Source organism: Arachis hypogaea, chromosome 17 (assembly GCF_003086295.3).
Source record: "Arachis hypogaea cultivar Tifrunner chromosome 17, arahy.Tifrunner.gnm2.J5K5, whole genome shotgun sequence".
Classification (NCBI taxonomy): Eukaryota; Viridiplantae; Streptophyta; class Magnoliopsida; order Fabales; family Fabaceae; genus Arachis; species Arachis hypogaea.
Window position 1 is genome coordinate 75,630,262 of NC_092052.1, and position 11,139 is coordinate 75,641,400.

General features: G+C 34.5%; 1 non-coding gene across 1 annotated transcript; it reads left to right on the forward strand.

Annotated features, from left to right (window-relative positions):
* The first annotated feature begins 586 nt into the window (after window positions 1-586).
* On the forward strand, window positions 587-690 carry LOC112768203 (small nucleolar RNA R71). Its single transcript, XR_003185641.1, has one exon. It is a non-coding gene; the product is annotated as a small nucleolar RNA R71 (small nucleolar RNA).
* Window positions 691-11,139: the final 10,449 nt, after the last annotated feature.

The window sequence follows — 11,139 nt, forward strand, 5'->3', positions numbered from 1 at the left end:
TTGATTATTTTGGCCATGATATGATGGTTGGGGGTAAGTGTTTTGTGTGGCTTGGTATGATCTTTGGTTGGAGTTTTGGTATGTGGAATTGTTATGTTGATTGTGGTTGTAAGGTTTGTGGTTTTGTGGTTGGGTTTGTTGGTTTCCCCACCCAAAGTTTGGGTGGTTTCTCCAGCCTGGGTTGTAAGTGTTGGAATGTGGATCATATGATTGCCTTTGTTGGTTTCCCACATAGTTAGCCTCATCCCAATCACCTCCTTCAATGCCTACTTCCTCTTGATCTTGTGTGTGTATTGCAGCCACTTGCTTTGTTTCTATTTGCCTGGTAAGCTCTGCTAGTTGCTTGACAAACACCTTGTTTTGGGCTAGAATTGTATCAACATGGTTCAGCTCCATGACTCCCTTAGTGTTGTGCCTTTCTGATGCATAGTAGTACTCATTCTCAGCCACTGTCTCGATCACTTCAATGGCTTCTTCCACAGTCTTTTTCCTGTTCAATGAACCTCCTGATGAATGGTCTACAGCCTTCCTTGATTCATAAGAGAGCCCATCATAGAAGATGTGCAGTTGCACCCAATCATGGAACATGTTTGGTGGGCATTTCCTTGTCAAGTCCTTGAATCTCTCCCATGCCTCGTAGAGAGTTTCACCATCTTGTTGTCTAAAAGTCTGAACCTCAGATCGAAGCCTATTGACCTTTTGTGGAGGGTAGAAACGTGCCAGAAACTTGCTTTCCACCTCATCCCATGTTGTTAGACTCCCCCTTGGGAATGATTCCAGCCACTTAGCTGCTTTGTCCCTAAGTGAAAATGGGAACAAAAGCAGTTTATAGGCATCTTCCTGGACTCCATTGGACTTCACAGTGTCACAAATTCTCAGGAATTTTGTGAGATGTTGGTTTGGGTCTTCATTAGCACTTCCTCCAAAGGAACAATGATTTTCCACAAGTGATATTAGTTGTGGCTTGAGCTCAAAATTGTTGGCCTGAATGGGTGGTTTCTGGATGCTACTACCACAATTCCCAGAGGTTGGGTTTATGTATGAACTAAGAACCCTCCTCTCAGGGATGGCATCGTTTCCATCAGCTCTCTCATGGTTGTGAACTTCTCTATCCATGTTGAGATCTAAAGCTTCCTCAAAATTGTCCTCAGATTCTCCTTCAGATTCCTCTTCTCCCACTACTCTCTTCCCTCTTGCTTCCCTTCTAAGTCTATGAAGGGTCCTCTCTGGTTCGGTATATGGAGGAGTTGATGTCTCTCCTCTCCTACCTGTCATACAAGAACACAGCTCAAACACAAACAAGTGAAATACTCTTGGTTAATGGAAGAGTATGGTTAACTCAATTGAGGAATTAATTCAAACAGTTAGTGAGTCAGTGAGTTAGTTGCATGAATTTAAAGGCATAAAGAAGGAAAGCATGTAACCAAGTGCAGAAATTAAAATTCAACAAGTATCTTGGACAGAATTAACAAAGCAAGAGAAAATTGCTCAATCTAGTTAGCTTCCAATTTGAGAATTGTCAATCAAAAACCAATCCCCGGCAACGGCTCCATAAACTTGATGCACATAAACTAGTTATGCTACGATTTAGGAAATTGCACGATCGGCAAAATTCCTTCCGGCAAGTGCACCGGTTATCGTCAAGTAAAAACTCACAATAGAGTGAGGTCGAATCCCACAAGGATTGGTTGAGTGAGCAATTCGGATTAGAAGTGTGTTCTAGTTGAGCGGAATCAAGATTGAGATGAGAATTTGCAGAATGTAAAGTTGGCGGGAAAAGTAAATGACAAGAAATTAAAATGGCGGAATCTTAAATTGCAATGAATTAAAGAGCAGAAACTAAATTGCTGAAATTAAAAGGGAATGGGGGTGTTGCATGAATTGAGTTGCAGAATGTAAAGAGAAAGTGGAAATCAGAAATGGGGGATTCATTGGGTTTAGGAGATATTGAAATCTCCGAATCAAAACATGTATATCTCTTCCTCAACCAATGCATTCATTGAATTTTGCTTGGCAATCTTATATGATTGGATCCCAATCCCTTGGCTTACCAATTCTCTCTAAAAACAAACAAATTCCCAATCCCTTGGTTTAAATGTTCATAAGAAGAGATGATGCTTGATCACTGATTATACCACACAATTGCATGAACCACAATTTGGTAGGATTACATGTCATAATATCCATCCAAACCCCAATCCAATTCACTGTGAGAAAGCTTCTCTAGCATGAATCCTCCATTCCTTTCCCAAGGCTCCGAAGGATTCCAAGTATGGGTAGTTTCTTTCCCAAGACAACTACTCAATGGAATTAGATCGAGAAGCTTTCTAACAAAATTCAAGAGAAAAGATTGAAGAAGAAGATAAACTATTATTGATTCATTGAATTACAATAGAGCTCCCTAACCCAATGAAAGGGGGTTTAGTGAATCATAGCTCTGAATTCAATTACAAAGAAAAGGAAAACTAGCTAAAAGTGAAAGAAAAAGTCCCCTCTAACTTAACTTCTATCCTATTTATACACTTTCTATATTGAGCTTCAGTTGTGCTTCTTGGGCTTTGAGGCCTCTCCTTGCTTTCCTTTTGCCTTGGGTTTATGATCCATAATCTTGATGAGGTTGTTGATCCAAATCCTGTAACATTTATTGAGCCAACTTAGTGATAATCAAATAATGACACATGACTCAATAAATTGAGATTTCAAACTCATCAATCCTTCAGGCCCAATCCCATAAACCATGATATTCAATTGGGTTTCATACCAAAGTAAGTTTAAGTTAATCTTTGTGCTCAAAGACTAACTTAAATCACAATATTTTTGGCCCAGAAACCTTTTCCAAGAGTGGCGTTTAAGTTGTAGTTTAAGCTTAAACTGCAGCTTAAACGCCAGACACTTCCAGTGAGGCCTTTTGTAGAAGCACGTTTAAGCTTCAGTTTAAGGTTAAACTGAAGCTTAAACGTGGAAATGGAAGAAGGTAGCCCTGGAGAGTCATGTAGTCGAACACGTTTAAGCTTCAGTTTAAGGTTAAACTGAAGCTTAAACGTGGAGATAGGAAGGGCAGCCCTGGAGGTCGAACACGTTTAACCTCCAGTTTGAGGTCAAACTGGAGGTTAAACGTGGAAAAGGGTGGAGGCATACTGGAGGTCGAACACGTTTAACCTCCAGTTTGAGGTCAAACTGGAGGTTAAACGTGGAAGCTTAGAATGGTAGCCCTGGAGGTGTCGAACACGTTTAACCTCCAGTTTGAGGTCAAACTGGAGGTTAAACGTGGAAATGGAGAGAGCAACCCTGGAGTAGAAAAGCTGTCGAACACGTTTAAGCTCCAGTTTGAGGTCAAACTGGAGCTTAAACGTGGAATGGCTCCCTTGTACTCTTCCTGGTTCTGGCGTTTAACCTCCAGTTTGAGGTCAAACTGGAGGTTAAACGTGGAACTCCTCCCTGGGTGGCATACTCATTCTGGCGTTTAACCTCCAGTTTGAGGTCAAACTGGAGGTTAAACGTGGAATGCTCCTTAAGTGAGGCTTTTCATTCTGGCGTTTAACCTCCAGTTTGAGGTCAAACTGGAGGTTAAACTTCAATCCCAGCATTTCTTATCCTTCATGATTTTGGCGTTTAAGCTCCAGTTTAGGCTTAAACTGGAACTTAAACTCCACATGTGATATTCAAGCTTCCTTTATTGATTTTGTTGCTTCCTTGCTTAGCCTCTTCTTCCCTGAAATCATCCAAACAATTGCATCAAAGTCTTGCAAAATTTCATGAGAAATCTTCCATTCATAGCATTTAAGTAATATAACTAAAACTCATGGAATTTGCATCAAAATCATATTGTTTGGATGGTTCATTGCTTTGTTCTTCATTTAACCATTTTTGGTTACTTTAAGCTCAAGAAAATGCATAAAACAACTAAAACTAACAGAAAAATGCTAGTGAAACTAGCCTATGATGCCTTGGCATCAAGGAGCGTGAGAACCTTCATGACCGTGGTGCTTCCAACCTCGATTTCTTAAGATCCATAACTCCAATAAAAAATCTAATCCGATAAAAGTGTTCGTATCTTTCTCCTCTTCATGTTGGTGTAGTTTTTGTTCGACGGAAGATGACGGTGACACAGCTCCCATTCTCCTTGAGTTCGGCCAATTAGAGTTCTCGGAGGCACAGATGATTTTTGACGTTTTCTTCTTCATCAGTTCGGTCAGAAAGCTTCTCTGAAGCTTCCGTTGTTTTGATTTCGTACGGAGGTAGGGTTTTGATAAATTCTCACCAATTAAATTTGTGTTGGATAAGTGAATGATTGTTGTGATTGATTATTGATGGAGTTTGATTGACTTTATATTGAATTTTTTTATATTGTTATATGTGATTAAACTTCTGATTTGGCCATATTTGTGCTGCCAAAACTGTGATAATGAGACTAATTTGGGGCTGTCATTGTGTTAGTTTTTGGATGAAATAGGCGAGGTTTAATAGCCGAGGAATTAAACTAAAAGCTGTGAAAAATCAGTAACCGAAAAACTCAAAAACGGATTAAGATTTAAATGTATATTTAAAAAAAAAAGGAAGGTTTTGGTTCTTGGTAAAGAGAAGAATCAGCCAAGAAGAATTATTTTTGAGGAAATATACTTGTATTTTTATGAAAAGATTGAGTTTAATATTATAATTATATAAGTTTTTCAGGTATTTTGGGTAATAAATAAAGTTCAGGGTAAAACGTGTATTTTATAAAAGCTCAGGGTTATTCATATAAATATGAAACAAAGGGAAGGTTTAAATATAATTTTATAAAATATTGAAGTCAAAAATAAAATATTAAAGAATTCGTAGTTTAGAAGGTAATTAATAAAAATTTGAAAATAAGGTTTTATAAAATAAGTTTTAAGAATATTATAAATATTATTTTAAATATTTATTTAAAATTTCTCATTTACATTAGAGTAAATTATTATTACAAATTTTTATTTATCAAGATATTATTTTATAATAATATTATTGTATGTATTATGAAAATAAAATAAAGAGTGGTAAACAGACAAGTTTTTCTAAAAGTTTTAGAAAGACAAATCTAAGCTAAGGATCTCATGATCCCCTCTTCATAAGACACTTAGAGAAAGGCGAGGGAATAATGTGAGGATGATATATATTATGAACAATAAGAAAGAAAGAAGAAGAGAGTCAAAGAAAGGAAAGGAAAATATTAAAGAAACCTCTGCTACAGAAGAGCAGAGAGGAAAGATTAAAAGAAACGAAAGAAAGAATGAAACGAAAAGGGGATACGTAGAAGTATTGTTTGACCTTGAGAACGAGATGAGATGATTATGTACTTGCTGAAAACAAGTAGAAATATGGTGGTGAGTCCACCGAGATTTGCTTCCAGAGATACATTGGCCAATCCAGGGGATGGTCGCACCTGTAAAACAGAGGTTGCTTACAGAGGTTATCGATACATACATTGGCCAAAGAGAGCCTCACCTGTAAGACAGAGATTGCTTATAGAGGTTATGTTTGCATACATCAGCTCAAGAGAGTCGCACCTGTAAGACAGAGGTTGCTTACAGAGGTTTTGACAATGGAAACTAAACTCAGACAAAGGTTGCTAAGTTTCATCGGGAGCGAGTCGAAACCTACAGATGAGCTCATTACTTGTACTAGGGATAGACATGCATCATACTTGTTTGTGTATATTTGTTTGTGAGTGTGTTTTCTATGATTGTGTGTGCTTGTAATTGGGTTTTGTATTCTATAATTGTTGAATTGGCTCGTACTTTATTGACTGTTGTTGTTGACCAAGTATATATAAAATGGATATAACTATATACCCCGACCCTACTAAGAACTCCCCAGTTCTTACCCCCAATTTCCACCCTTTTCAACTACAGGTGCGAAGGCTTAGTGTGGAACTACAAAAACATAGAAGATTCTATTTACAAGTTGAGTTGTTTGATTTTATTTTTCCCTCGTCATTTATTTTTTTAGTTTTTAGAGGGGTATGAATTGTGTTTGAGGATCTTGAAATAAGTCTATGTATATAAAGTTATGTGAATATATCTACTTTTGTGATTAAGTGATTTAAAATAAAGTCCCCTTTTGTTTTCTTAATTAAAATTTTGGTTCGTACTCAGGAAGGCTTGATATTAAATAAAGATAGTATTGAATAAAAAGATTTAAAGGTAAGTAACGCCTAGGCTTTTAGTACGATCATGAGGTACTAAAAGTTAGGGTGTTACAGTTTGTTCCTATTAGAGCCTTGGGAATGTACTGACTATGCTTCACTGCATACTCTGAGTGTCTGTCATGCGGTAAGACTTGTCTTAATGACAAGAGTTTGAGTTTTAGATGTATGACTATCTATTGATTAATGCTGTTAGTCAACCGTTACATTTCTCATGGTATTAGGTCTAGCCAATTTAATATTGATGATTTGTGTATAAGGAGACACTAATGGATTATCATACACGAAATAGAAATAATAGGTTATGCAAATCATGGGTTTGAGAACGTTAAAAGTTACGTTTTAAGGATTCGTTTTGACGTATACTCTTTATTCGTGCTGTGAGACATGGTACCCTCTCTTCTTTCATTGTTTTCATTGAAATTCTTTGTTTCGGATTCCGTCCTTAAAATGTGATTTGAATGTTTCTTTCAACCACACCTTATCGTTCATGCATATCTTTGCTTGATTGTGATCTGATCTGTTCACTTGCATTCTTTCGAGTGTTCATCCTTGATGTTGCTTGTATTCTTTTCTTGAATTTAGTCTCCTTTTTGTAGAGTTCGAACTTATTTTAATGTATCAATTTTCGAGGACGAAAATTTTTATAAGTGGGGTAGAATGTAACACCGCAAATTTTTAAAATTTAAATAATTAGTTATTTATGAGTTATTATATTATATTAAAATTTTATGATTATTGAAGTTTTTAATTTAATTATTACTTATTCTATTAAATTTGAATTATTTATCAGAAAATAATTTGATAAAACAAAAATTAAATTTATTATTATTATTATTATTATTCAAAAAAAAAAAGAAGGAAAAGAAAGTGGCCTAACGCCATTATTATACATATATGCCATTGTATATATTCATTATATATATACATAGTAAAGATAAGAAAAGCCAAAAGCGTGGCTTTAATATGTATATGGATATATATATAACCTTGACAACACACATTCACTTCATCAAAACTCATTTAATCATCATCATTCATTCATTTTTAATGCCATAAGGAAGAAAAAAAAAAAGAAAGAGAACCGAGAGAGAGGAGAGTGAGAACCTTTATGACGTTAGTGCTTCCAACCTCAATTTCTTGAGATCTATAACTTCAATAAAAAATTTAATTCGATAAAAATGGTCGTATCTTCCTCTTTTTTGTGTTGGCATAACTTTTGTTCAGTGGAAGCTGAAGGTGACGTAGTTCTCCTTCGCCTTGAATTTGGTCAATTGGAGTTCTCGAAGGCACAAATGATTTCTAATATTTTCTTATTCAGCAGCTCGGTCAGAAAGTTTTTCTGGAGATTCCGTTGTTTTGATTTCGTACGGGGGTAGGATTTCAATAAATTCTCACCAATTAAATTTGTGTTGGATAAGTGAACGGTTGTTGTGATTGATTATTGATGGAGTTTGATTGACTTTATATTGAATTTTGTTATATTGTTATATGTGATTAAGCTTGTGATTTGGTCATGTTTGTGCTGCCCAAACTGTGATAATAAGGCTGATTTGGGACTGTCATTGTGTTAGTTTTTGGATAAAATGGGTGAGGTTTAATGGCCGAGGAATTAAATTAAAAGTTGTGAAAAATCGGTAACCGTAAAAATAAAAAACGGATTAAGATTTAAATGTGTATTTTAAAAAGAAAATAAGAAGGGTTTCGATTCTTGGTAAAGAGAAGAATCAGCTAAGAAGAATTATTTTGAGAAAATATACTTGTATTTTTATGAAAAAGATTGAGTTTAATATTATAATTATATAAGTTTTTCGGGTATTTTGGGTAATAAATAAAGTTCAGGGTAAAACGGATATTTTGTAAAAGTTCAGAGTTATTTATATAAATATGAAATAAAGTAAAGGTTTAAATATAATTTTATAAAATATTAAAGTGAAAAATAAAATATTAAAGAATTCGTAGTTTAGAAAGTAACTAATAAAAGTTTGAAAACAAGGTTTTATAAAATAAGTTTTAAGAGTATTATAAATATTATTTTAAATATTTGTTTAAAATTACTCATTTACATTAGAGTAAATTATTATTACAAATTTTTATTTATCAAGATATTATTTTATAAGAATATTATTGTATGTATTATGAAAAATAAAATAAAGAGTGGTAAATAGACAAGTTCTTCTAAAAGTTTTAGAAAGGAAAATCTAAGCTAAGGATCTCATGATTCATTCTTCATAAGACACTTAGAGAAAGAAGAGGGAATAATATGAGGATGATTTATATTATGAACGATAAGAAAGAAAAAAGAAGAGAGACAAGGAAAGGAAAGAAAAATATTAAAGAAACCTCTACCACAGAAGAGCAGAGAGCAAAGATTAAAAGAAATGAAAGAAAGAACAAAACGAAAAGGGGATAAGTAGAAGTATTGTTTGCCCTTGAGAACGAGCTGAGATGATTATGTAACTGCTGAAAACGAGCAGAGATATGGTGGTGAGTCCACCGAGATTTGCTTCCAGAGATACATTGGTAAATCCAGGGGATGGTCGCACCTATAAGACAGAGGTTGCTTACAGAGGTTATGGATATATACATTGGCCAGAGAGAGCGTCACCTGTAAGATAGAGATTGCTTACAGAGGTTATGTTTGCATACATCGGCTCAAGAGAGTCGCACCTGTAAGATAGAGCTTGCTTACAGAGGTTATGACAATGGAAACCAAACTTAGACAAAGGTTGCTGAGTTACGTTGGGAGCGGGACGAAACCGACATATGAGCTCATTACCTGCACTAGGGATAGACATGTGATAAACCACTATTTCATGGTTTATCTTGTGCTCATTTGGGTAGTTTTTATCAGCTTTTCACCCACTTATTCATATGATTTGCATGGTTTTACATTTGCCTTCCTAATTATGTGCTTTGATTGAAAACATGCTTCTTTGGCCTTAAATTTCCTATGTTTAATCCTCTCTTATTACCATTAGATGCCTTGATATGTGTGTTAAGTGTTTTCAGAGATTACAGGACAGGAATGGCTTGGAGGATGGAAAGGAAGCATGCAAAAATGGAAGGAATACAAGAAGTTGGAGAAATTGCTAAGCTGTCCAGCCTGACCTCTTTGCACTCAAACAACAATAACTTTAGCTACAGAGATTCAAATGAGGTGGTTCCAGTTGCGTTGGAAAGCTAACGTCCGGGGCTTCGATTTGATATATAATATGCCATAGTTGCCCTGACGCTAGGCGACGCGACCGCGTGCTCCATGCGGCCGCGTCGCAGTGACGAAAAACCAGCGTGGCAGATTTCTTCTGCAGCGATTTCTGGGCTGTTTTCGACCCAGTTTGCGGCCCAGAAAACACAGATTAGAGGTTATAAAGTGGGAGAATGCATCCATTGATGAGGAGGCTTTTCACATTCACAATTTTAGGAGTAGATGTAGTTTTAGAGAGAGAGGTTCTCTCCTCTCTCTTAGGATTAGGATTTAGGACTTCTCTTAGTTTTAGGAGTGACTCTCAATCCCAGGTTCAATGTTCTTTTACTTTATATTTATCTCTCATTTTCAGATACTTTAATGCTTATACTAGTTATGTTGCCTATTTGGCTTATGCTACATTCACGTTATGATTTTCTTTGAATTAATATTATTTGAGGTATTTCAGTTATTATTGCTTTCTTTTATTTACATGATTATTGCTTCCCATCTGAAGGCATTTTTATTCCAGTAGATTTACTTTTCTCCTTTTGGTTTTGGTTAAGAAATCAGTAACTCAGGAGTTATCCAATTCAACAGCATAACTGATAATTGTTATCTTGCCAATTGAGTTGAACTTCAATAATCCCAATCTTTTCTTAGAAAATAAATAGGATTCGAAGATCAAACCAATTTGTCCCTTGACTTTCCTTTGCTTTAGTAAAGGTCAACTAAGTGGAATTAAGATTCAACTTTCATTATTATTGATAAGGATAACTAAGTCTGGACTTCCAATTTCTCATACCTTGCCAAGAGATTTTATTATTATTATTTTATTTTACTTGTCATATAACATATTCCCTCCTTACTTCCAAAACCCCCAATTTACAATCTTCATAACCAATAATAAGAACATACTTCCCTGCAATTCCTTGAGAAGACGACCCGATGCTTAAATACTCGGTTATCAATTTTAAAGGGGTTTGTTACTTGTGATAACCAAAACGTTTGTACGAAGGGATTTCTGTCGGTTTAGAGACTATATCTACAACGCGACTGTTTTTATGAAATTCTTTACTGGCAAAAATCCTAACGTCAAAATGGCGCTGTTGCCGAAGAATTGCAAACGTGTGCCTTATTATTGGTTATTGTAAATATTTGCTTTTTATTTGTTTATTTGTTTTTATTTTTGTTTTTATTTTTGCTTTTTCGTAAATTAAGAGGTTATTGATTTTTATTTAGTTATTAAAAATTTTCAAAAATTTTTTTCTTGGTGTTCATCTTGATCTTCAAGTTGTTGTTCGTGTTCATCTTGACCTTCAAGTTGTTCTTAGTTGTTTTCTTCGTTTTGATCTAAAAATTTTTAAGTTTATTATCATTTTATTGTTTTTCTCTTTCTTTATTAAATTCAAAAATTCAAAATTAAAAAAAAATCAAATTTCAAAATTCAAACTTAAAAATTTTCAAAATTCAAATTTAAAAAATTTTTCAAATTTTAAAATTCAAATTTCAAAAATTTAAAATTCAAAAATTCAAATTTCAAAAATTTAATTTTCAAATTTCAAAATTTAATTTTTAAATTCAAAATTTAAATAACCTTTTAATTTAAAATTATTTTTATTTTTAATTTTTATTTATTTTTTGTTACTATGAACTCTCACCCCTTTGGCTATGAGTCTGGTTACAATTATGTTGCAGGAAGAAGAAATTACAATGAGAACAGGCATCAAGGTTGGAACAATCAAAGATGGGAGGAGCCACAAGGATTTAATCAACCCTTATGGCA